This window comes from Giraffa tippelskirchi, chromosome 6 (genome assembly GCF_054371585.1).
Source record: "Giraffa tippelskirchi isolate mGirTip1 chromosome 6, T2T-mGirTip1v1.2.pri, whole genome shotgun sequence".
NCBI classification, from domain to species: domain Eukaryota; kingdom Metazoa; phylum Chordata; class Mammalia; order Artiodactyla; family Giraffidae; genus Giraffa; species Giraffa tippelskirchi.
Window position 1 is genome coordinate 54,358 of NC_137280.1, and position 26,169 is coordinate 80,526.

Here is a 26,169-nt window from a genome sequence, read left to right on the forward strand (position 1 = left end):
CATGGACAGTAGCCCTGCAGTCTCCTCTGTCCATGGGATTCTCCAGGCAAGAATACTGGAATCGGCTGCCATTCCCTTCTCCAGGGGATCTTCCCAATCCAGAGATCAAACCCAGGTCTCCTGCACTGCATGCAGATTCTTTACCATCTCAGCCACCAGGGAAGTCCCTAGACAGGACGTAGGGAGGTCTAACTCTACCATGTAGACAGAACATGGTCAGGTTTAAACTAGCACAAAGTTGCTCTCCCTGGAGGCACAGGTCACACACATGCAGGGTCTCTCATCATTGGACAGGGGCCTCACCCTCATGTGGGAACTAGCAAGTAAGTTTCTTAGAGAAAAAAATCATAACTGGGCTCCACATGTCGCCCACATCAGGAAACTGAAAGAACCTTTGTCATTCAACACTTCAACAGGCAAAACCAAACTGTTACCAGTATCTTTGGGCACGTGGTGGTCAGGATCCAGGGGAGATCCAGGGATTTCTTAGAGTTGAGCCCAGGGTCCTGTACAGACAGACAGAAAGTGCCCTGATTCCATCATCCAAGGCTTCCAGGAGGAGACAGCCACACTGGAAGCCTTCTAGAAAAGGATATTCTTTATCAGAATAAAAATTTTGAAATTGAAAGCATATTAGTTATTATTTGACAACCTAAAATATTCTTAAAAGCCTGGCCCCCAGATCTTTGTGGTTCCCACTGGTTCCTTTGTGCTCGGATTGTCAAGGTAGAAACAATCCATCATTTCAAATTAGTTTCTTCTAATTCTGTTTATTTGCTATTATATGAAGGAAAGGTCACACTTGCAAAAATACATAAGAAAATTCCTGCAAAAAGATTGAGTCAAGGAGCTCATAAGCTGCATGAACACTACCTTCTAACAGTTTCAATTTCAAAGACTGAGGGCAGAAGAAGAAGGGGACGACAGAGGACGAGATGGTTGGATGGCATCACCGACCTAATGGACATGAGTTTGAGCAAACTCTGGGAGATGGTGAAGGACAGGGAAGTCCAGCGTGTTGAAATCTATGGGGTCGCAAAGAGTTGGACATGACTGAGTGACTGAACAGTAACAAGCTTCAATTTTCTGCCTGGAGAAATCTGATAAAATAGACATCCTGATTTTTTTACTTCTCTGTTCAAACTCTGCTAAAATGAAATTAATATTCATATCAACATGTAAGAATTTCTGAGTTTTGAAATGTCACACCAAGGTAAGAGGTGCTGGTGAAAATAGAATGCTGTTGCTGTTAAGTCGCTTCAGTCGTGTCCGACTCTGTGCGACCCCATAGACGGCAGCTCACCAGGCTCGAGTTTTGAAATGTCACACCAAGGTAAGAGGTGCTGGTGAAAATAGAATGCTGTTGCTGTTAAGTCGCTTCAGTCGTGTCCGACTCTGTGCGACCCCATAGACGGCAGCTCACCAGGCTCCGCCGTCCCTCGGATTCTCCAGGCAAGAATACTGGAGTGGGTTGCCATTTCCTTCTCCAGTGCGTGAAAGGGAAAAGTGAAAGTGAAGTCACTCAGTCGTGTCCGACTCTTAGCAACCCCATGGACTGTAGCCTACCAGGCTCCTCCGCCCATGGGCTTTTCCAGGCAAGAGTACTGGAGTGGGGTGCCATTGCCTTCTCCGAAATAGAATGCTACTGGTAGGCAAAATATTCTTAAAGCTTTGTTTCAAATTGGATTTAAATACAACACTACATGGTTACATGAAGTATGAACCGAGAGTCTAAACATAGCAGGCAATATGTAAATGCAAATTTTATATCCCATATGGGAGAGTAAAAGCTGCTGGTTTTTGCAGTAGTCATGTACGGATGTGAGAGTTGGACCACAAAGAAGGCAGAGCACCGAAGAACTGATGCTTTCAAACTGTGGTGCTGGAGAAGACTCTTGAGAGTCCCTTGGACTGCAAGGAGATCAAACCAGTCCACCCTAAAGGAAATCAGTCCTGAATATTCATAGGAAGGACTGATGCTGAAACCAAAGCTCCCATCCTTTGGCCACCTGATGTGAAGAGCCGACCCACTGGAAAAGACCATGATGCTGGGAAAGACTGAAGGCAAATGGAGAAGGGGATGACAGAGGAAGAGATGGTTGGATGGCATCACCAATTCAATGGACAGCAGTTTGAGCAACCTCCAGGAAATGGTGAAGGACAGGGATTCCTGGCGCGCTGCAGTCCATGGGGTCACAAAGAGTCAGACACAACTTAGCAACCGAACAGCAACAACCACGTGAGAGTAAATGTTTCTTGTCAGATCTGCAGCTGGTATGCACAAATTGGTTTAGAACACTCTCCAGCATAGATTGTCTCTAAGTCTGATTAAGTGTGTCACAAGGGCACGAATCAAAAGGTGATGTATTCATTCCAGGATGGAATAGAATGTTACTTTGAACAGCCTGTAAAACTTACACAGAGTCTGTAATCCACTCAAGATGTCAAATAATAAAACATTTACCTCAAATTTAAAGCCTCTTGGAAAGTTGTGTTCTAAACATTTCATAGATTTCTTTTCATAATCATTTTTCACAGTGATAACACTTTAACTCCTCAGTTGTTGATGTTATTACCAAGATAAACTTGTCCTCATGGGTGTGGGAGATAAAGTTGATCCATTGTGATTGTTCTCTGGTCAAATGACTCCCGCAATTTCTAATTATGTTCTACATTCACAATATTTTTTTTTTATCCATCAAAGTCTACTTCTCAGATCTTCATGTATACCAAATAATAGATACCTGGTGAGTTCAGATTATATTAAACACTCTTTCCATAGCTTTCCCCATGTCAATTGAATCAGAACAAGGTGAAGCAGGGAGAAGAGTTCAAATTTTCAATGATTCCAAAGGCCTCTAAAACAACATTAGACAGAAATCCTAGCCTTTATTGGTCTATACGAAAGAATCACAATGTGCCTTTTTCGCGAAATTGCAACAATTGACTAACTAGAGTTGCAATAAGTTGGAATTATGCTTGGAATGATTTGAGTTGAAACAGTTGGGATGTGGGCATGTGAGGATATATATAGGATGACACACACTTAAGGAGGTATCTACAGGTATGAATCCATAAATTGATGAGGTATACTTTGTAAACAAAGATGAAACATTGAACTTGTTTTCACTATCTGACCCTTCCAGAATTTGCCATCATCTACTGACTCCCCTGTGGACTTGGTTTATTGCCACCAGATTAAAACTAGTTACAGGAATCTTTGTTCTCTTTGTTTGAAATTGTTTATGTTTCTCTCTCCTAGGATGCTCTTATAAATGCCACTATCTGTATCACTTATTTTGTCTATAAGGTTGTCTCTTGCATTTTCCACTGTGTAACCATCTTCCATGTATACAGATATTTGTATGTCTATGTATATAAATATCTATGTCTATATGTGTCTATAATATTTATATCTGTATGTAAATAGATATTTATATGTCTATGTATATAGATATTTATGTTTCTGTGTATCTAGGTATTTATATATCTATGCAGATAGACGTTTATATATCTATGTACCTAGACATTTATAATTATGTACACTTATGTATACACAAATAGATGTTTTACCAGTGTAACAGGGCCTGGCGAAAAGGCAACGCTCCTACAAAAAGTCGCGCTCCTACGCGACTTGGCGACTGAACAACAAAATAGAAAACACACTCGGTTCACCTGCCACCAACAACACATAGTATATCAGTGTTACTACAATATAAAATAAAGGTTCATTTAAAAAAAAGAATGCCCAGGGGGACTTCCTTGAAGTTCAGTGGTTAAGATTCTGTGCTTCCAATGCAGAGGGCGAAGGTGTGATCCTTGGGCGGGGAACTAAAGATCCCACAAGCTGCATGGCATAGCCAATAAATAAAATTATTAAAATAAATAAATAAGAATGTTCAGGAAGAACACACAGGCTTTTGGGTGTTGCTTCAGGTACGTTCCGTATTAAATTACAGTCCTGAGTTAAAACTTGAAAGCTTTCATTTCCAAGGAATCGCAACTGGGCATGAAAGAATCCTGCCGCCTTGTGGCCATTTCCTGCAATAGCAACCTTAAGAGTTTTGCTTATGAGTACCTCTTTATTGTTCAGTCCCCAAGTCGTGACCCACACTTTCCTCTCTAGGACGTGACGCCGCCTCTCACTGATCCCTGAGGTCGTCCTCTCTAGGACATGACGCGGCCTCTCACAGCTCCCTGACGTCTTTCCTCTCTAGGACGTCACGCCACCTCTCACTGGTCCGTGACGTCTTTCCTCTCTAGGACGTGACGCCACCTCTCACTGATCCCTGAGGTCGTTCTCTCTAGGACATGACGCCGTCTCTCAATGATCCTTGAGGTCTTCCTCTCTAGGACATGACGCCGCCTCTCACTGATCCCTGACGTCTTTCCTCTCTAGGAAGTCATGCCACTTCTCACTGGTCCGTGACGTCTTTCCTCTCTAGGACCTGACGCCGCCTCTCACTGATCCTTGAGGTCGTCCTCTCTAGGACCTGACGTCATCTCTCAATGATCCATGACGTCTTTCTGTGCCGTCTTTCCTCTCTAGGACTTCCCTCCACCTCTCACTGTTCCGCGACGTCTTTCCTCTCTAGGACCTGACGCCGCCTCTCACTGGTCCCTGAGGTCGTCCTTTCTAGGACCTCAGGCCACCTCTCACTGGTCCGTGACGCCTTTCCTCTCTAGGACCTGACGTCGTCTCTCAATGATCCATGACGTCTTTCTGGGACGTTTTTCCTCTCCAGGACCTGACACCGCCTCTCACAGCTCCGTGACGTCTGTCCTCTCTAGGACGTGACGCCACGTCTCACTGACGCCTTCTCTCAGTGATCCTTGAGGTCGTCCTCTCTAGGACCTGACGCCGCCTCTCACGGCACCCTGACGTCTTTCCTCTCTAGGACCGGACACCGCCTCTCACTGATCCCTGACGTCTTTCCTCTCTAGGAACTCACGCCACCTCTCACTGGTCCGTGACGCCTTTCCTCTCTAGGACCTGACGCCGTCTCTCAATGATCCATGACGTCTTTCCTCTCTAGGACCTGACGCGGCCTCTCACGGCTCCTTGAGGTCGTCCTCTCTAGGAACGGACGCCGCCTCTCACTGATCCCTGACGTCTTTCCTCTCTAGGAACTCACGCCACCTCTCACTGGTCTGTGACGCCTTTCCTCTCTAGGACCTGATGCCGTCTCTCAATGATCCATGACGTCTTTCCTCTCTAGTACCTGACACCGCCTCTCACTGATTCCCTGAGGTGTTTCCTCTCTAGGACCTGACACCGCCTCTCACCGCTCCGTGACGTCTTTCCTCTCTAGGACGTGACGCCACTTCTCACTGCTCCATGACGTCTTTCCTCTCTAGGAAGCAATGCCACTTCTCACGGCTCCGTAACGTCTTTCCTCTCTAGGACCAGAGGCCGCCTCTCACTGATCCCTGAGGTCGTCCTCTCTAGGACCGGACGCTGCCTCTCACGGCTCCGTGATGTCGTTCCTCTCTAGGACCGGACGCCGCCTCTCACTGATCCCTGCGGTCGTCCACTCTAGGACCAAATGCCGCCACTCCCTGATCGCTGACGTCTTTCCTCTCTAGGAGCTGTCGCCGCCTCTCACTGACCCCTGAGGCCATCCTCTCTAGGACCGGACTCCGCCTCTCACTGATCCCTGACGTCTTTCCTCTCTAGCACCTGACGCCGCCTCACTGCTCCCTGACGTCTTTCCTCTCTAGGACCTGACGCTGCCTGTGACCGCCCTGACTTCTTTCCTCTCTCTCGGCCTTTATTCGGCCCCCTTCAGGTCCTCTTCGCGGACCCCGTGCGCCGCCACTCGTCCACTTGCGACTCCCGACCCCAGGCCCGCTTGACTGCTCCCCTCAGGGTCCCCTCCGCTGACCAACGCCCCCGCCCAGGTTCTCTCCGTGGGTCCCCCCAGGTCCTCTCATCGGCCAGAATTGGGTCGCCAGGTTCTCTCGACGGCACGCCGCTGGTCCCCTCTCGTCGCCTGCCAATGGTCCTCTCATTGGCCCGCTTCTGGTCCTCACTACTCCCTGACATCGGTCCTCACTATTTCACGTCTTTGGACCTCACTACGACCTGACCTTGGTCCTCGCTATGCCCTTACTCTGGACCTGACTACACTTTCAACCCTGTATCTGGTCCTCACTTGGGCCTGACTCCAAAAGAACAGCTAAAATATGCCATACAATACCTACATAAACAGAGTGAAGTTTTTTCAAACACAAATACAGATCACTTCAAAGCAAAGGAACTCAGAAGCACCTTCCGGATGAGATTTCCTGGAATGAACAACCACCAAAATGGGAACCAAGATTATCCTATGTCTACAGAACCACAGAGTGCACGCCAGCGAGTTAGCATACAGTCTGAGTTCTTGAAACACCCCAAGTGCGACTTTCCTAGTTTCCCAGATTAATTCCTTGGAGCAGGACATTTGGAACAGTCCAGACAGGATGAAGAGAGGATTGTCCTCAAGGCAGAGTTGGTCTTGGCAGCGCCTAGGGCAGCCCCTCTTCGCTGTCTGCTCCTGCCCTGGGGTTCCAATTGCCAGATGGGGTATGACTCAGTCTCAGCCTTTCCAGTCAAGAATGCCAAGTGATCTTCCCTCTAATGGAATTCTCCAACCTTCCACTCTTGAAAGAGGCTGTCATGGAGAAAATCTTGGAGCATCTGATCAAGTCAGAGGACCCACAGGGGCCATCCCCAAGTCAGCCCGACAATGAGCACCAAATCTGATCCCAAAACGCCACTTGTGTACACCTGCGCTAAACCGAATCTCAGAAATAGAGTTTCAGGTGAAGTAGAAAAGCATAGCTATACTGCTTTGCTAGCAAAGAGGGACACAGAAAACTCATGCCCTCAAGAACTGTCCCAAGGCAGGAGGATTTGCTTAGGAGTTTTATAGCTATGGGCTTCCCTGGTAGCGCAACTGGTAAATGATCTGCGTGTAACGCAGGAGACCCTGGTTCAATTATTGGGGTGGGAAGACTCCCTGGAGAAGGGATAGGCTACCCACTTTAGTATTCTTGGGCTTCCTTGGCTCAGCTGATGCAGGATCCACCTGCAATGCGGGAGACCTGGGTTTGATCTCTGGGTTGGGAAGATGCCCTGAAGAAGGGAATGGCTACCCACTCCAGTATTCTGGTCTGGAGAATTCCACGGACTGTATAGTCCATGGGGTGGCAAAGAGTCGGACTGAGTGACTTTCACTTTATAGCAATGGTTAAAGGGCAGAGTTGTTGTAAGGATTAGGGTGTGTACAGGGCCTGAACTCCCTTCACCTGACCTCAGGTGGCCCCTTGGTGAGCTTCTCTGGAATGAAGAATGCTACAATTTTCCATTTTGCTGGAGAGGATGTTTCAGTTCAGTTCAGTTGCTTAGTCGTGTCTGACTCTTTGCGACCCCATGAATTGCTGCACGCCAGGCCTCTCTGTCCTGAGAGGATGTTTAGTTGGGTAAAAAGTTTAGAGATATTTTTATGTGTATCCCTTTTGACAGAAACAGGACACTGACCCAAGACAAAATATGCTTTCTTGAGTGCTCTTCTCTCTGCATCCCCTCCCTCCCCTGATTAGCACCTCTTCCAATCTGCCCTTTGGAGCTCAGGGTAGGTCATGGAGCCGGGAGGCTATTCCCAGCAAAGAAACAGGGGACATGGGAAAGGCTTCTGGGCTCAGGAGCCCCACAGGGTCCTGCTCGATTTCACTCCCAGGCCCTGGCCCTACACTAACTATGGCCCTGAGCTGTCCATGATGGCCTGAGCTTTCCCAAACTGTCCTCTTAACTCTCTCCCTAACTAAGGCCCTCATGCTGGTTGTAACGAACACCCTGACAATATCCCTGGGACAAATGGTCTAAAGTGTCTTTTACTAAGGTCTTCAAGTTTTCTCTGAGGCCCTGACACACTCCCTAATTAAGCCCTTAACTCTGTATTTAAGTGACGGCCTGATGCTCTCCCTCTCTCAGGCACTGAAGATGCGCCCCTGATGCTCTCCCTCACTTCAGGGCACTAAGGATTGAAGAAGTCTCTACCTGAGGGGCTGGTACTGTCTGTAACCAATTTTATGACTCTTTCCCTAACTAACATCCTCATTTTGCCTCTAAATAACAACCTGAGACTCATCCTAATGCCCTGATGGTGTCCCTAATAGCCCTCAGTATCCTTACTTTTGCCATGATCCTGTCCGTAACTAAGGCCCTGAATATGTACTGAAGTAGGTCTCTGATGCTGTCCCTAACTAACACCCTGACACTGGTCACAACTATGAACCTGATGCTAGCCCTATTAAGGTCCTGAGATGCTGCTAAGTAACAGCCTGAACTTCTTTAAGGCCCTCAAGTTATCTCTAACTGAAGCCTTGAAACTGTCTTTAACTAAGCCCCAGACACTGTCCCTAGCTAAGGCCTGAACTATACTTTATGAAGGCCCTAAGCCTGTCCCTAACTCTGACACTGCCCCTAATTGAGGCCATGATACTGCCCCTTATAGCCTAAGCTGTCACAAAATAACACCCTGATCCTATTACTAAGGCCCTAACTATGTCCCTAAGAAAGTCACCGAAGTGTATCTAACTAACAGCCTGAACTATCTCTTACTCAGGCCATGAAGTTATCTCTGAGGTCCTAACAACGTCCCTAAGTAAGTCCCTGTTGCTGGCCCTAACTAATGTCCTGCTGCTGAATCTGAGTCCCTGATGCTCTTCCTGTTATCCTTTGCCCTACCAACAGAGTTTTGCCAAGAAAACACACTGGTCATAGCAAACACCCTCTTCCAACAACACAAGAGAAGACTCTACGGTCAATACTGAAATGAGATTGATTATATCCTTTGCAGCCAAAGATGGAGAAGCTCTATACAGTCAGCAAAAACAAGACTGGGAGCTCAGATCATAAACTGAGCCATAAGACAGTGGCTCAGATCATCAACTCCTTATTGCCAAACTCAGACTTAAATTTAAGAAAGTAGGGAAAACCACTAGACATTCAGGTCAGCAGTGACCACAGGACTAGGAAATGCCAAAGAATGTTCAAGTTCAGTTCAGTTCAGTTCAGTCGCTCAGTCGTATCCGACTCTCTGCGGTAGTTTGAGCATTCTTTGGCATTGCCTTTCTCTGTGATTGGAATGAAAACTGATCATTTCCAGTCCTGTGGCCACTGCTGAGTTTTCCAAATTTGCTGACATATTGAGTGCAGCACTTTCACAGCATCATCTTTTAGGATTTGAAATAGCTCAACTGGAATTCTATCACAATTGCACTCATCTCACATGCTAGCAAAGTAATGCTCAAAATTCTCTAAGCCAGGCTTCAACAGTACGTGAACCATGAATGTCCAGATGTTCAAGTTGAATTTGGAAAAGGTAGGGAACCAGAGATCAAATTGCCAACATCAGTTGGATCATCAAAAAAGCAAGAGAGTTCCAGAAAAATATCGACTTCTGCTTTATTGACTACACCAAAGCCTTTGACTGTGCGGATCACAACAAACTGTGGAAAATTCTTAAACAGATCGGAATACCAGATCACCTGACCTGCCTCCTGAGAAATCTGTATGCAGGTCAAGAATCAACAGTTAGAACTGGACATGGAACAATAGACTGGTTGCAAATCAGGAAAGGAGTATGTTAAGGCTGTATATCATCACCTGGCTTATTTAACTTCAATGCAGAGTACATCATGGGAAATGCCAGGCTGGATGAAGCACAAGCTGGATCAAGATTGCTGGAAGAAGTACCAATAACCTCAGATACCCAACGACACCAGCCTTATAGTAGAAAGCAAAGAACTAAAGAGCCTCTTGATGAATGTGAAAGAGGAGAGTGAAAAAGTTGGCTTAAAACTCAACATTCAGAAAAATAAGATCATGGCATCTGGTCCCATCACTTCATGGCAAATAGATGGGGAAACAACGGAAACAGTGTGAGATTTCATTTTCCTGGGCTCCAAAATCACTGCACATGGTCACTGCAGCCATGAAATTCAAAGATGCTTGCTCCTTGGAAGAAAAGCTATGACCAAACTAGACAGCATATTAAAAAGCAGAGACATTACTTTGCTGACCAAGGTCCATCTAGTCAAAGCTATAGTTTTTCCAGTAGTCACGTACAGATGTGAGATTTGGACTATAAAGAAAACTGAGCGCTGAAAAATTGATGCTTTTCAACTGTGGTGTTGGAGAAGACTCTTGAGAGTCCCTTGGACTGCGAGGAGATCCAACCAGTCCATCCTAAAGGAAATCAGACCTGAACAGTCATTGGAAGGATAGATGCTGAAGCTGAAGCTCCAATACTTTGGCCACCTGTTGGAAAGAACTGACTCATTTGAAAAAAACCCTGATGCTGGGAAAGATTGAAGGCAGGAGAAGGGGATGATAGAGGATGAGATGGTTGGATGGCATCACTGACTCGGACATGAATTTGAGCAAGCTCTGGGAGTTGGTGATGGACAGGCAAGCCTGGCCTGCTGCAGTCCATGGGGTCACAAAATGTTGGACACGACTGAGCGACTGAACTGAACTGAAGCTCTTCCTAACTAAGGTCTTGATGAGGACTCTACCTAAGGCCCAGACACTGTCATTAATAACCTAACTCTTTCCCTATATAACACCCTACTTGTGGCCCTAACTCATGACTTGAAAATGGTCCTGTTTCTCTGATCCTGTTCCTTCATAAGGTTAAGAACCTCCTCCTCACAAAGGCCCTGACACTGTCAATAATAATGACCTGACTTTTTCCCTAAGTAACACCCTGATTTTGTCACTAACTAATGCCCTGACACTGGTTCTAACTACAGCCCTGACGCTGGTCCTATTGAAAGCCCTGAGATATCCCTAAGGAACAACCTTACCTGAAGCCTTGACACTGTCCCTAGCTTAGGCCTTGATGCTGTCCCTTATAGTCTATGCTGTCACTAAATTTCCCTCTGAATCTGTCCATAACCAAGGCCCTGAATATGTCCCTAATAAAGTCTCTGAAGTGTCCCTAATGAACAGCCTTAACTGACTCTTGCTAAGGACATCAAGTTATCTCCAAGGTCCTGACACTGTCTCTAAGGCCCTGATGCTGGCTCTAACTAACGGCCTGACGCTGACCCTTACTAAGTCCTTGCCCAGGAGTTGTCCCAGGCTGCTGGGCAGCTTTCTGTTTTCCTCATCTCTCGCCAGCTGCCTGCCATTGGCCAATCTAAGATTGTGTGATGCGGTGGTCCCACATAGGATGTGCCTGAGGAGGCTTACCTACCGGAGGATGCTCATGGCCATTCTACCCTCCAAGGGACAGTGCCTCAGGGTGGGAATCTCTCAGCCAGTGTCTGATCTCAGGTTCTGTGTCCCTATTTGTTGTAAAACCCTTGGATTTACTTCAGTAACATTTTTAAATGGATCTCCCCCTTGGCATATTTATAAGATAAATTTTTACTGAATTAAAATTCAGAACAACATTATTAGAATGAGCAGGAAGATAAAGGATGCCCTCAATGATCTATTACTTGGAGGATTTTGCAATTCTCATGAGAAAACACTCACTCTCATCACCCTCTAGGCATCAGCATGAGGTAGGAATCATCTGCATTCTTTATTTATCCCTCTGAATCTTTCAGAACCTTTCCTTCAGGAGAAATCTCTGGGCTCTTCAGGAACTGTGAGTGGTGATGTCAGGTAAATCTGAAACTGAAAAGCAGAGGAAAAGAGAAGGTGAGGAGATGAGAATTCTTGATGGAGAAGCTGGGGCATCCATGTTCAATCTCAACCTGTGAGTCTAAGTTAGTATCAGTGAAAGTAAGGACCACCAGGACCTGGCCCCTTGGCCTTGTCACCTGGTGTGGGGACTGGAGACACCCAAACTGCCCTGGCCACTTTCAGAGAAATGAAGAAGCTGGGAGAACACCACGGGAGCCACATTGGAAAAGGTCCCTGCTATGAAGTAAGATGCACTTTTCAAGAAAGTGAAGGATGATCCCTTGGTTCTCAAAGACTTGCAAAGATTCTGTGTTCTTCTGGAGACATGTTGAAGCCTCCAGTCTTTGAGGGCAGCGATGAGAAGGAACTGTGCTCAAAACCATCCAGCACACACTCCTTGAGGGTGCTGAGGATGACCAGTGTCCAGCCCAAGGGTGTTGTGGGCCTGAAACCCCCTTATCACCTGGGATGGGAGGGGCCCCATGGGCACCCCCTGGGCCAGTGGGGTCTCTGCTTGTAGGCTACAGACCTTTATCAGGTGCATGATCTGCAAACATCTTGTGCCATTTTGGATGGTGGATCTTTTTCTTACTCCTTTTGTGCACAACAGCTTTTGTTTTGAAGAAGTCTAATTCATCTCTTCTGTCTTTTGTTGTTTGTGATCTAAGAAATCATGGCCAAATCCAAAGTCGTGAAGTTTTTCTCTCATGTTTTCTTCTATGGGGTGTATAATTTTGGTTCTTACATCTAGGCCTTTGATCCATTTGAGTCGATTTTGTATAGTGAGAGAAGTAGGGGTCCAACTTTGTTCTTTTGCATGTGGGATCTGGTTGTCCCAGCACCTGTACTAATTGTTGGGGAAAAATATTTGCAAATGATGCCACCAAAAAGGTCTAATTTCCAAAATACACAAACAGCACATGCATCTCAAAAAAAAAAAATTAAAAATGGGCAGGTCCAAATAGACATTTCTCCAGAGAAGACATACAGATGATCAACAGGCACATAAAAAGACACTTCACACTGCTAATTATTAAAGCAATGCAAATGAAAACCACAATGAGGTGTCACCTCATAGTCATCAGAATGGCATCGATAAAATGTCTACAAATAACAAATGCTGGTGAGGGGGTGGAGAAAATGAAATCTCCTACTGTTGGTGGGAACTGATGCAGCCACTGTGGAAAACAGTATGGAGGATCCTCAAAAAACTAAAAAGTTGGCATATGAATTAGTAATCCCACTCCTGGGCACATATCCAGACAAAGCTATAATTCGAAAAGACACATTCACCACTATGTTCATAGCAGCACTATTCACAACAGCAAAGATGTGAAAGCAACCTACCTGTCCAACAACTGATGAATGGATAAAGATGTGCGTGTGTGTGGCTGTGGTGTGTGTCTGTGTGTGTGTGTATACAGTCCATGGGGTCGCAAAGAGTCGGACATGACTAAGCAACTTCACTTCACTTCATACATATATATGAGTATCTCCCATTCACACATGCTGTATACACATTATTTAACTTATTTGTGCAACTATGTGAAAGTAATTAACATCACAAAACTGCATACTTAAGATGAATTAAATGGTTAGTGCCATGTTTTGTATTTTTAATGACAATGAGAAAAAAGTGTAGTGGTCATAATTGTTACAACATAAATGAATACTAAAAACGTCCTTAGTGAGAAAAGCCATACCAGAAAAGGCCACCCAGATCCCATATTCATCTGACCTGCTTTAAATCCATCAAGGCTGTCCAAATGAGGGGAAAATGCAGTAATGGTTCCCGGAAAAGAAAACTGCATCAGGATGGAAAAGGTATCTTCACACAGTTGGGGCAGCAGGTGATGGTGGAAGCGGGCCTGTGTATTAAAACATAACACAGAATTCATGCTTGCCTCATGGGGGGGGCTAGGTGTTGGTGCCTCAGGAGAGTGTCACTGTTTGGGGTAAAACACACTGAACATTTTGTGTGAATTTGCAAATATGAGTACTATTTGCCATTATTAAAAGCTTTCTGTACATTTTAAATTAGTAGAAAGTGAGTTACTTTTCAAAACAACCATGACAATACCATTCAAGAACTCAGGTAAGACAGGCATCAGACTTTGTTATAGAGGCCAAGACTTACCAGACCAAGTTCAACCAAATTTGTGACACTTATTTCCCTTGTAGGAGTCCATATGGTATTAGTATTAAGAGGCATCGTGGGAAAAGGATGTTAGTAGCCACTAAGTCGTGGGTCCTGTGGATGATCTGGATTGCAGGGGAAACTGAGATTTCAGCTTCACAATCTTTTACATTATTTCAAAGCATATGTTAAAAGATAAATTCAGCAAAAAAAATGGAATACACACAGATCAATTTTGTTTCTATACAAGAATAACAAACCATCAAAAAGCATAATAAAACAATCCCATTCACAATTCAAGAAAAAAAAAACTACCTAGGAATAAATTTAACAAAAGACATAAAAGACCTATAATCAGACAACTATAGGGCATTGATAAAGAAATTGAAAACAGAAAAGAAAAATATCCTATACTCATGCATCAGGGAAAACTATTTTTAAAATATTTTCTACTGAGCCCAAGAGCCTAGAAGCCCATGCTCCACAGCAAGAGAGGCCACTTCCAAGGGAAGCCCACATGCTGTAACTAGGAGCAGCCCCACGACCACAACTAGAAAAGGCCCGGGCACAACAAAGACCCAGTGCAGCCAAAAAGAAAAATAAAACAGAAAATAACTTTTAATAAAAGTCTATCAACAAAAGAAAAAACAATGTGGACTTTATAAAATTAAAAATTTCTACTCTATGGAAGACCTTATTGAGAAAACCAACAGACGGAGCACACGCTGTGTGTATGCTCAGTTACTTCAGTCGTGTCTGACTCTGTGACCCTACAGACTGTAACCTGCCAGGCTCCTCCGTCTATGGGGTTCTCCAGGCAAGAACACTGGAGTGGGTTGCCACACCCTCCTCCAGGGGATCCTCCCAGCCTAGGGGTCAAACCCGCATCTCCCATGTCTCCTGTATTTGCAAATGGGTTCTTTACCGCTAGTGCCATTTCCAAAACACATATCTGATAAAGGATCTGACTCAAATTAGACCAAACGACCTCTTTAAAATTTGGTAAAGATTGAATACACACCCGGCCAAAGAAGACAGACAGTGAATAAGCACGCAAGAGCACCCTCAAGATGCTGGGGGAAGGCAGGTGCAGTCAACTTTGGAAGGCAGTGGCACTTTTCTCCAAATCCAAACAGTCTCACCTCAGGATCCAAGAAGTGTATCTCTTGTATTTAGACAACCGCTTTGCAAAACTGGGAAATAAAAACTAGCATCAAGTAATGTACAAGAGCTCTATTCATAATAGTTAAAAACTTAAAAGATATCAGGCTGTCCTTCCATACACGTGGAATGACAAGGGACTCCAAGGAGCCAAAACTATCACAGGAGTCCGCAGTTCAAAGGGCCTCCGGGGTGCTGTGCTAAGTCGCTTCAGTCACGTCTGACTGTCAGAGCCCACCAGGCTCCTCTGCCCATGGGAATTTTCCAGGCAAGGATCCTGGAGTGCGTTGTGCTCTCCTCCAGGGGATCTTCCCAACCCAGGGATCCAATTCCTGCATTGGCAGGTAGGTTCTTTACCACTAGCACCACCTGGGGCAAAAGTGCCTAAATGGAGATCAGGGAAACCCAGTTAGGAGAAGGGACTCAGAGAAAAGGAAGTGAGGGAAGGAGACTCTGAGTCACATTCAGAGAAGCCCAGCAGGTAGTTCTGCAGATGGAAGAGGAGGAGGAAGCAGGCTGGAGCTACGTAGAAGACGAAAGAGGGAACTAAAGCAGGGGCCCCCAACCTCTAGGATCTAATGCCTGATGATCTGAGGTGGCGCTGATGCAATAATAATAGAAATAAGTGTTTGGTCACTCAGCCGTGTCCAACCCTTTGTGACCCTATGGACTGTAGCCCACAAGACTCCTCAGTCCATTGAATTCTTCAGCCAAGAATACTGGAGTGGGCTGTCATTTCCTTCTTCAGGAGATCTTCCCGACCCAGGGATTGAACCCGGGTCTCCGCATTGCAGGCAGACTCTTTACCAACTGAGCCTCCAGGGAACAGAAATAGAAACAGAGCGAACGGTAAACGGAGGCACTTGAAACATCCCAAAACCTCCCTCACCCCTGTTGGTCAAAAAACTGTCTTCCAGAAAAACTCCCGAGGTCAAGGAAGGAACTTCAAGTGTACTCAGCTGTCCCAGGCTGCTGGCTTAGGGAGATGCTGAAGCAGGGGTGTCCCAAGAGGTAGAACCTCCCTTGCACGGGATCCTCAACAGACCTCCGATAGCCTTGGTGATGATCGGAGAGATTTGTTTCATTTTTTTTTTTAATATCCTTGTGGGATAAACTTAAAACTTAGCAATTCTGTTACAGTCTTTAAGAAAATGTTTTCTTTCTTTACTGATCTGTGAAGCACCAACTGTGACGATCACTGTTCTAATATACCTCATAGTGTTGCTGACACTATGGATATAAATGTGTGAAATTGAACTTACTCAATAAAAATGATGAAGCATCTGCCCTGTGCCCAGCACGTTCCAAGGGTTGGGGAGTATAATGAAAATACTCCATAAGATGCACAGCTGGTAGGCACATTCTTTAAAAAAGCCTTTTACACTTCCACCAATAGTTTATTCTCAATGTCAACACTTGCCAGTTAATGACCATGCTGGGTAGGAAGCTCATTAAAAACACAGGAGCCAGGGTTCCTGGAAGGATATCCCATTCTCCCTTGGACAGTCCTCCACCCTCTCTGGGTCTCAGTTTCCTCACCTGTAAAATCATGGACAACTGACTATAATTCACCCCTGGAACCCAAGCCTATTGAGAGGGATGGGAAATATTACTCCAAGGCCTGGCTGATAGACCAGATTAAAAGAAAAATATGGCATTGCTGCTTTTCAGTCAAACAGACAAATACAATGAAGGAAGGAGTCCCTGGCCCTGCGGGATTTGCCTAGGGGTCTAGTCTGGGAAATTCTTACACATCAGGAGATGGCTCCGAGCTGGATTTCCACAAACAATAACATCCATGCGAAGGACAAGCCTGCAGAGCTCTGTGCCCATCAGCCACGGGAAGAGACTGCCTCCCGCCAGCCAGCAGCATTTACGAGTGACCTCCTAAGGCCGTCACCAAACTACAGGGGCACCTCTGGGTTTTCTGTTTCCCTCACTTTTCTGACTCTTTTCTGAAAAACACGCACATTTCTTCATAGGATGCCACAGTGGAAGGAAAATAGGCCTTCAATTTTTAGACCTCAATTTGCAAAAAACTTGGAGCTTTTTTGTTTTTAATTAAAGCACCACATAATTTAAAAATTTTACACGTTCTAATTATTCAGTTCCAAAACACCGCACTTACTGCACAGGGTCCCCATGGAAAGGCCCCCTCTCAGCAGGACAGCCACAGATGCCACCATGAAAGGGCGGCAAGGTGCCCTCCTCCCTTCTTTTCCGCCTGGGTGGCCGCCAGGTTTTTAAATCCACGCACCCTACTAAGTTTCTAGGGTGCAATTCGTGGACCCTTCCTTTCCCATCCCAGAAGGTGGTCAAGGGCCGCTGGGCTGCAAACTGCCGGAAGCAGGGCTGGGCCAGCCGGCCAGAGGAAGGGTTGTGGAGTCCCAGCAGGTGAAATCACCAGGCAGCATAAATCTCTCAGTAGGGTAAAATACCTGTGGCCACGGTGACATGACTTTTCAGATACTTACACGCAGGGAAAGGTCCCTGCAGATCCACCTCTCTCAGGAGAGACGCTGCCTCTGATGCTGCTGGAAGGTCCCTAGTCTGAGTGATATGTAGAAAAGGCTGTTGACACAGGCTTCCTGGATTTCTGTAGATGTAGAGAATAAGAATAGAATGGAAAAGTGGACTGTAAAGACACACTTGATGGGAGACAAATCGTGCGCTGTCAACACTAAGATGATTAGTGGGCAGGCCTTACCATGGCAAACCAGCTACCTGACCAAAAGCTTCCTCTTTCAGCAAAACCGAAGCCCAATATCCACTCATGTGCCTCCTGCTCTCTGGCCTTCTCCAGTCAGAAATTCTTCAGCGAACACGTCCAACACAGTCACCCCTCTCAGACACTCCTGAGATCATCTGAAAGAGACCATCTCCAAGCAGAGGATCTCTGCCCAGGGAATCAAAATCAGCAGCAGCGATATTCCGATCCACACAGCCCGAGTGACAAACCTGAGGGTCACGAGGCAAAAAAAAGGCCCCAACCTTTGCTGAAAAGCATAAGGCTGAAGAGGATTTCAAGGGCCTCTTCCTACTCACCCAGAGGGCAAGTGGAGGGTTCTGGGGTGCATGAGAGAATGACAGAAGAGCCCAGCACAAGCCAGAAACTGAATCCAGAGGACACAGGCAAATTATTCATGGGGGCAGGGGTCTCAAGGATTATAAAAGCCAAGTACGGAGAGTGTCGGCAAGTCTCCAAGGATAGGTCAAGTCTCATCACAAACCAGAGGACACACACAGGGGAGAAGCCCTATGTTTGCAGGGAGTGTGGGCAAAGCTTCAGTCATAAGTCCCATCTCATCACACACCAGAAGACACACACAGGGGAGAAGCCCTATGTGTGCAGGGAGTGTGAGTGAGTCATGACCAACAAACCACATCTTAGCCACAGGAAGATTACTGCAGCCACCCCATGCCTCAGCTCTAAGGGGGCCTCAGAGGAGGTCTATGACCCGTTACTGTCCCCAAGAGTATGAGGAGAGACTTCCCAGGTGGTCTAGTGGCCAAGATTCCAATGCAGAGACCCATGTTCAATACCTGATTGGGGAACTAACTCCCACATGCTGCAACTAAGACGTAGTGCAGCCGAATAAATAAATACATAAATAAACATTTTAAAGAAAGAGTGTGATAAACACAGAATTGATTAAATAGACCTTCCACTTTCATGACAGGAGAGGAAGTAGATAAACAGCAGAGGGTTTCTTAAGTGTTCTGGAGATGTTCATGCCAATTGCCTTCATGGTTTTTTGTACTCCTAATAAATTTTGTCTCCAAACAAATCTGAAGCCCAGACTACGTACTTATTCCCCGCTTATTACTGAGAGCAGTGGGGTCCAGTGGTAGCTGAACCCCTGAGAAGGCATAATTCTGGAGCCAACTCAGTTAGGTCATGGGACAGTCGGTTCCTGGGTCCAGGGAGAGGAATCTAGGGTTTGAGACAGACTCACCAGGGAAGAGAATTCCTCGGCCTCCTGGGAAGTGTGGTCTCTCCTCCTTATAGACCTCGACTCTCCTTTGGCCTCTCCTGGTTGCCCTCTGGTTTCCTCTGACTTCCGTGGCCTCAAAGGTGAAGGCCTCATGCATGTGTGTGTGTGTGTGTGTGTGTGTGTGTGTGTGTGTGTGTGTGTGTGTGTGTGTGTGTGTGTGTGTGTGTGTGTGTGTGTGCGCGCGCGCCTTGCTCAGCCTGGGCCATCTGGTCTTTGCCGCTCCCTCAGGGTCATCACAGCATCTGGACTCCAGATTCAACCACAGGGATCCAGTTCTCAGCTCTGTGACCTGGGGCAAGATGCTCAGCCTCTCTGTGTCTCTATTCTTATCTGTGATACGCGGTGGAGTCAGCAGCATTTTAGTCTGATGCATGAGCACAAGGAGAATCTCGCAGAGGCTGGCTGAGAATGCAAACCCCACCTTTGCTGTTCTTTGTGTTTTTTTCTTTAACTTTTTCTAATTTTTTAATTGAAGGATAATTGCTTTACAGAATTTTGTTTTCTGCATGTCCTTCAGCCCCCACACCTTCCAGGTCTTCAGAGCTAGATGAGGAAGGGGCCGTTTAGGCACTTCGCTGCCCTGATGAGTGGGTGTGAAGTCAGGGCTGCTAAGGGAGGGTGACCTCCCTTCCCACCACTGCCGTTCCTGCTGAGCTGGGCAGCCCCAGAGCCCCTCCACAGACAGGCAGTGCCGACAGTCGTCCGCCTGCCAAGAACAGAGCCTGGAGCCGCGTGTGTCCGACCCCCATCCCACCCCCACACGGAGGGTCCTCAAAGCCCACACAGCGGCTTCTCTATGCACGGGCCTCGTACCTGTGTCCACATGCTCTGGCCAACGGTGTCATGACCTTGAAATTCTTAACTATGGAATAGTTCATCCTTACACGTCCCTTTTATGAGTGAAGTCTGATGGACCCAGGGGTGTGCTGTGAGCAGAGCAGATACGCACAGCACGGGTCCCAGGGGTGACCAGGCTGCACGAAGGGACAAGGTGGACACAAAGGCCCCCCGGTGAGTGAAGGTGGGGACCCCATCAGGAAGCCACTCTTGCTTAGACCCAGAACTGAGCTCCGACACAGAGTGGAGACAATGGCGATCTAAAGAGTCGACCACACCCTCCCCTCTGTGAATGACCTCTGCCCTGGCCTCATCCTTCCAGGATGTGTTTAGGAGGCTGAAGTCCGCCCAGTCACCAGAAGACACCAAGGGGAGAGTGGGCCACAGGGAAGGGGGCGGAGGGTGCAAACTCCAGGACTGGGGGCGACGGCCCTCAGTTCCCTCCCTGTGCCAGGCTTCTGAAGCGTCTCTACATGAACCATGTCAGTAATAACCACCCATTATTATTTTCTCGTTTCTTTCATGCTTTCTCAAAGGAACACGTTTGTCTGTGGCTTGGTTTCCCTACAGGAAGGGAGGTCGTATAGACTCCCCATCTTCTGCGGCTTTAGGCAGGGGCCACGGGAGGGAGAGTTAAGGGTGGTGCAGGCAGAGGGGCTTCAACTGAAATACGGTGGGGACCGAGCAACTTGCAGGGGCTTCTCACCTGCACCTCCCACCGGAGCTGCGCCTGGAATCCCCTGGGAGCCTGAGCAATTCATAGCTTCTCCCTCCCCTCTGCTCCCCTCTCTTCCCCTCAAAAAGCTGACTCCTGGGCCAGCCCACAACACCCCCAAATCCCCCATCACCCACAGCCCCGCACAGGCCCTCCCTCACAGAAGTGGGACGACCTGCATGGTGGTGGGGACGGTGTGTGACCCCAGAGCTTGGGGTCTCAGCTGACCTTGAGCAATGGGACTGGTGCTTTACACAGTCTCCCAGCCCAGGGAGCTTCCAGCAGCCACAAGCCACGACCTGAAGCAGGGGTGGGGTGGGGTGGGGTGGGGTGGGGTGGGGTGGGGTGGGGTGGGGATGTGAGCTGTCTGAGGTCCCATCCTGTCCCCATGACAGCGGCCAGGCCTCACCTGACACCGTGACTGCCCTGCACGGGCACACAGGACAGCAGCAGTCACGGGGACGGACAGCCAGCTGCCTCCGCCGCAGGCTCCACTCTGACTGCAGCGGTCCCACGGCTGTACCAGCCCCACATGCGCGCCGCTCTGCTTGGCTGCCAGGGCTCGGGGCCCCTACGTGAGTCGGTGAGGGCAGAGGTCCAGAAGCCAAGCCTGTCTTCAGCCACCAGACCACCATGGTTGCCAGACTCATGAGCCCAACCGGTATCTGAAGCCTTTCGGAGAATGACACCACAGACGCTGACTTCAGAGCTCAGACCCCTGAAAACTTACTAAACAGGTAGCTTTTAGTCTTTTTTTAAAGGAGGAGGTTGGCAGGAAGGAGGGAGGGGAATGACTTCCTTGGTGGTTAAGAATCCACCTGCCAATGTAGGAGACATGGGTCCAATCCCTGATCTGGGAAGATCCCACCTGCCATGGAGCAACTAAGCCCATGCACAACTACTACAGCCATGAAATTAAGATGCTTTCTCCTTAGAAGAAAAGTTATGACCAACCTAGCATATTAAAAAGCAGAGACATTACTTTGCCAACAAAGGTCCATCTAGTCAAGGCTATGGTTTTTCCACTAGTCATGTATGGATGTGAGAGTTGGACTATAAGGAAAGCTGAGCACCAAAGAATTGATGCTTTTCAACTGTGGTGTTGGAGAAGGCTCTTGAGAGTCCAGTAGTCTTCAAGGGGCATGAACCAGTCCATCCGAAAGGAAATCAGTCCTGAAATATTTATTGGAAGGACTGATGCTGAAGCTGAAACTCCAATACTTTGGCCACCTGATGCCAAGAGCTGACTCATTTGAAAAGACCTTGATGCTGGGAAAGATTGGAGGTGGGAGGAGAAGGGGACGACAGAGGATGAGATGGTTGGATGGCATTACTGACTCAATGGACATGAGTTTGAGTAAACTCCGGGAGTTGGTGATGGACAAGGAGGCCTGGTGTGCTGCAGTCCATGGGGCCACAAAGAGTCGGACAAGATTGAGCAACTGAACTGAACTGAACTGATTCTTCAATATCTTATTCAGAAAATCAAAAGACAAGCCACAATCTGGGAGAGAAGTATTTGCAAAACTCATATCTGATGAAGGATTTGGACTCAAAATAGACAAAGACCTCTTGAACAAACCCATAAAAAAGGAATAAAGATCTGAACAGACACCCAGCCAAAAAAAGATATACAGATAGTCAAAAACGAAAACATGCTCAACATCATACACCATTAGGGAATTATAAATTAAAATCATGAGATATCACATCACACATATTACTAGGACTGTAAATTCTAAATATATGACAATATCAATTACTGGAGGCTGAGGAACAGCAGGAATGCCCCCTCACTGCTGGTAGGATGCATGCATAGCCACTTTGTAACACAGTTGGGCAGTTTTCTCCGAAGCTAAACAAACCTCACCTTGGGATCCAACAATCATTATTTCCAGTATTTAAGAAACTGCTTTGAAAAATCCATGCCCAAATGCAAACAAAGATGAACTTAGGTACAGCAGCGCTATTCATAATAGTCAAAAACTTGAAGGCAAGTAGAGTAGGCCACCCCAAAATAAGCCTCTCTGGTGTGAGGATTATTTACATCAGCTTCAAGGGGAAAAAAAGAGGACTCCCAGTAAACTAAGTAGCAATTGCCTTTTGTGAAGGACATTTACAACAGAGAAATCTCTGCATTTAAGGGTTGCCCCTGTTTGCACCAGAAATAGAAGGATAATTAACTCAAGTAACTTATCAATGGAAAGGTCCTATCTTAAATCTACCAACAATCATCCTTCTTTACTGTGTCTTGATGATAACCTTCCATAACTGGCTTCTCTCATTCCCCAAGGTCTTACTTCTGTCTTCAGCTGAAGATGGTATTTAAGGTGATGACTTAGGACATTTCAGGGACTGACTCAGTTTTCTTTGGTAGCTCCCCTGTATACAGTAGGCATTTGTTGTTTTAGTCACTAAGTCATGTTCAACTCTGGGATCCCATGGACTGTAGCCCCCCAGGCTCCTCTGTCTATGGGATTCCTCAGGCAAGAATACTGGAGTGGGTTGCCAACTCCTTCTCCAGGGGATCTTCACAACCCAGAAATCAAACCCATCTCCCCTGTTTTGCAAGCCATCAGGGAAACATAGAGGAGGTATGCTTCTGTTTTTTCTCCTGGTGATTTGTCTTTTATTATGGAAGGGCAGAATGAAAATTGTTTTTCCTCCCATACACATGCAATGGAGTATTACTCATCAGTAGAAAGGAATGAACCACCAACCCTCAAAAGGCATGGTTAAATCTCACGTGCATATTACTCAGTGAAAGAACGCAGTCTGAAGAGACAGCGTGAAGCCTGACCTCATTGATGAGGGATGGGCTGGGTTTGGTGGGTCCTCCTGTTTCCTGGATCTCAGAGGGAGTAGGCTCCAGGGGGCCGTGGAGCAGATATGTGCAGTTCTGCTGCAGATAAGAAATTCAGCACACACCCGTCAGCCAAGATGGACCTCAAAGTGAAGGGAGGCACAAGACTCATTATGGCCTGGCACTGTCCCCAGACTTTCAACCCACAAAGAGCCTTCCTGTGCATGTGGAGTATCTCCTTTGTCCCAAAAGACGGGGAGCAGCAATTCCTGAATCCTTTTCTCACACAGGGTTTTGCCCCTCTTTGTCCTTACCTTGACTATTACCTTGACTATTGCCATAACTGTTACTTGAACGTGTTTCCAAGAGACAAACCCTGGCTATTTACCCTGTTTCTGTTGTTACTTCCATTTCAGAAGGCAAAAGAGGCTGATTGTAAATGCCTTAACTGGCGTCCAGCTATCTGTCTCAGGAAATGCTAAACGTTGTGAGTATCCAGCTGAAGCCCACTTCTTCATGTCCCGTGAAATGCAAACAGGAGGCCAGTTGCTAGTGTCTAACCTGGAGCCCAGCTATCTCCTACATCATTGAGACCCCATTTATGACATCCTGGATGAGGCAAAGCTACACAAATAATAAGCAGATCATGGGGTGGGGGTTTAAAAGATTTCATGTGATACTTTAGAATGGATACCTGTCACTATGCATTTGTCTGAGCCTGCAGATGTGTATAGCCCAAGGGGTCGATTATAATCTATTTGATTTTAGTTATTTTGGGTGTAGGAGTGGAACACACAATGGGACACCGCATCTGACTGTAATAGAACTACATAGAAAAACCTCACTGTGCGGGATGAGGCAAAAGGCGCTGACAGCTTTGGAAATGAGCAGAATCTGTAGACTAAAGGCAAAACGGAGCTTTCATAAACAGTGGGCTTGATTTTACAGAGGTCTCTCCAGGGTGTGGCAGCTGAGAATGCTCAAACCTCTGAACATGTCATCTGGAAAGGAGCAGCACACAGAGAAACGGTGGAGGGTGGGCATCGGGTTCCTCACTGTGGGACTGACAGCTACACATAAAGGGAGAGAGGGCCTCTGCCCTGGTGACCCTGGGTCTGGGCTTCCTGGGAGGATGACGTGGGGAGCCGACTGGCTGGGGAAACGCACAGACCTCTGCACTGGGAAGGCCCTGCACACCCAGGAACCTCACGCCCCATGGTTTCCCCATACCCGCTGGAAACACTCAGCCCTCCATGATCTGCAAGGTGCTGATTTTAAGACATTCTTGACCCCAGGCAAGTACAGGAGTGTGAGGGTCTTCCTTACCCCTAAACTATCACAGAAGCCAGGCGCTGGAGCCTGGAGCCAGGATGGGGATGCCTGGGCCTCTAACCAGCAGCTGGTTGGAAGGAGGAGCCAGTCCTGAGGGCAAGAGCTCCCTGTCGTCTGTGAGCCTCGGGGCCCTGATGGGGCTCATCGCCAGTGAGGACACGGGCGCGGCCGGCAGTGGTTCTGTTTCCCCTGGGACCCTTTGATGAAAAGGCTTCCCGGGTGGCTCAGTGGTAAAGAACCCACCTGCCAATGCAGGAGACACAGGAGAAGGGGATTTGATCCCTGGGTTGGGAAGATTCTCTGGAGGAGGAAATGGCAGCCCACTCCAGTATTCTTGCCTGAAAAATTCCAAGGGCAGAGGAGCCTGGCGGGCTACAGTCCACAGGGTCAGACATGACTGAGCATGGTCACATGCCCTTTGAAGAAACCATGCAACACTGGTCTCAGAAGTCTCCTGATAGGGTTTCAGACTGACATGGGGGTTTTATAGGAACAGAGAAAGAAGCTGAGCTCCTGACAGGCAGCCCTTTCTGGCTGTGAGTTTATTCCACCAGGACTGCACTACAGTCACCCGCGTGGAGTCTGCTATGACCCACATGCCCCTGCCCGGCCTCTCCTCTTCCTGCAACGATTCCAGTGACATTTCCAGCCTGGACCCTCTCCCAGACCAGGTGCATCTGTCCAGCCACCGCATCCCCGTCTCACCTTGAGGGCCAAGAGGCCTCACAGAGGACTGTGATCCCGCTGCTCCCACACCCAGGAGGCAGCCCGACCTCCCCTGGTTGCTGAGCCCAGACGCCCAGGGCCTCCCAGTCTCCCACTTCCTTGTGCCCCAGTGACTGCCAGTTCCCCCTCCAGAGCCTATGGCCAGTCCCCACACTGATTTCCCTCTAGGGCCACAACCTCAGCTCAAGCCTGATCCCTCCATCAGGCCCTAACAAAGCTCCCTGCCCCCACGGTGAATCTTACACCCCATCTCAACATGGTCTTTCTGAAGCATAAACTATGGAACCACATGCTGGGGTCATAGGGCAATATTTCCAGAATTAGCAAAGCTCCATGGCAACCACTGTCATGGGCCATTCTGTTTGTCATTCGTCATTCTGGCCCTTGGACTTCCCTGGTGGCTCAGACGGTAAACTGTCTGCTTACAATGCAGGAGACCCAGGTTCAATCCCTGGGTCAGGAAGATCTTCTGGAGAAGGAAATGGCAACCCACTCCAGTATTCTCGCCTGGAAAATCCCATGGACAGAGGAGCCTGGTAGGCTACAGTCTACGGGGTCGCGAAGAGTCGGACACGACTGAGCTACTTCACTTCACTTTTCACTTCACATTCTTCCCCTAAATAGCAAGTTCCAACCTCCATATTAGGCAAGGTGGACAATCAAAAGACCCCCAACCAATGAAAACACCATCCCATTTCATAGGAACTTTCTTTGTCCTGAGACTATAACAATTAGCTCAAGCCCATGAAAGAGATCAGCTCTTCCTGGTCGGTCAGGAAG

The 26,169-nt window shown here is 47.4% G+C and overlaps 3 long non-coding RNA genes across 3 annotated transcripts in view; 1 reads left to right on the top strand and 2 right to left on the bottom strand.

The window, feature by feature from the left end:
• LOC145508618 (uncharacterized) overlaps positions 1 to 26,169 on the bottom strand; it is a 152,277-nt gene that overhangs the window by 40,334 nt on the left and 85,774 nt on the right. The window lies entirely within an intron of this gene.
• LOC145508616 (uncharacterized) lies at positions 379 to 25,656 on the bottom strand. The gene is made up of 7 exons (XR_014055477.1): positions 25,369 to 25,656; positions 20,938 to 21,200; positions 17,456 to 17,577; positions 13,422 to 13,551; positions 12,213 to 12,346; positions 11,531 to 11,674; positions 379 to 506 (listed from the first exon to the last, which is right to left on the bottom strand). It is a non-coding gene; the product is annotated as an uncharacterized LOC145508616 (long non-coding RNA).
• LOC145508620 (uncharacterized) lies at positions 5,707 to 10,992 on the top strand. Its single transcript, XR_014055481.1, has 2 exons — positions 5,707 to 6,804; positions 7,976 to 10,992. It is a non-coding gene; the product is annotated as an uncharacterized LOC145508620 (long non-coding RNA).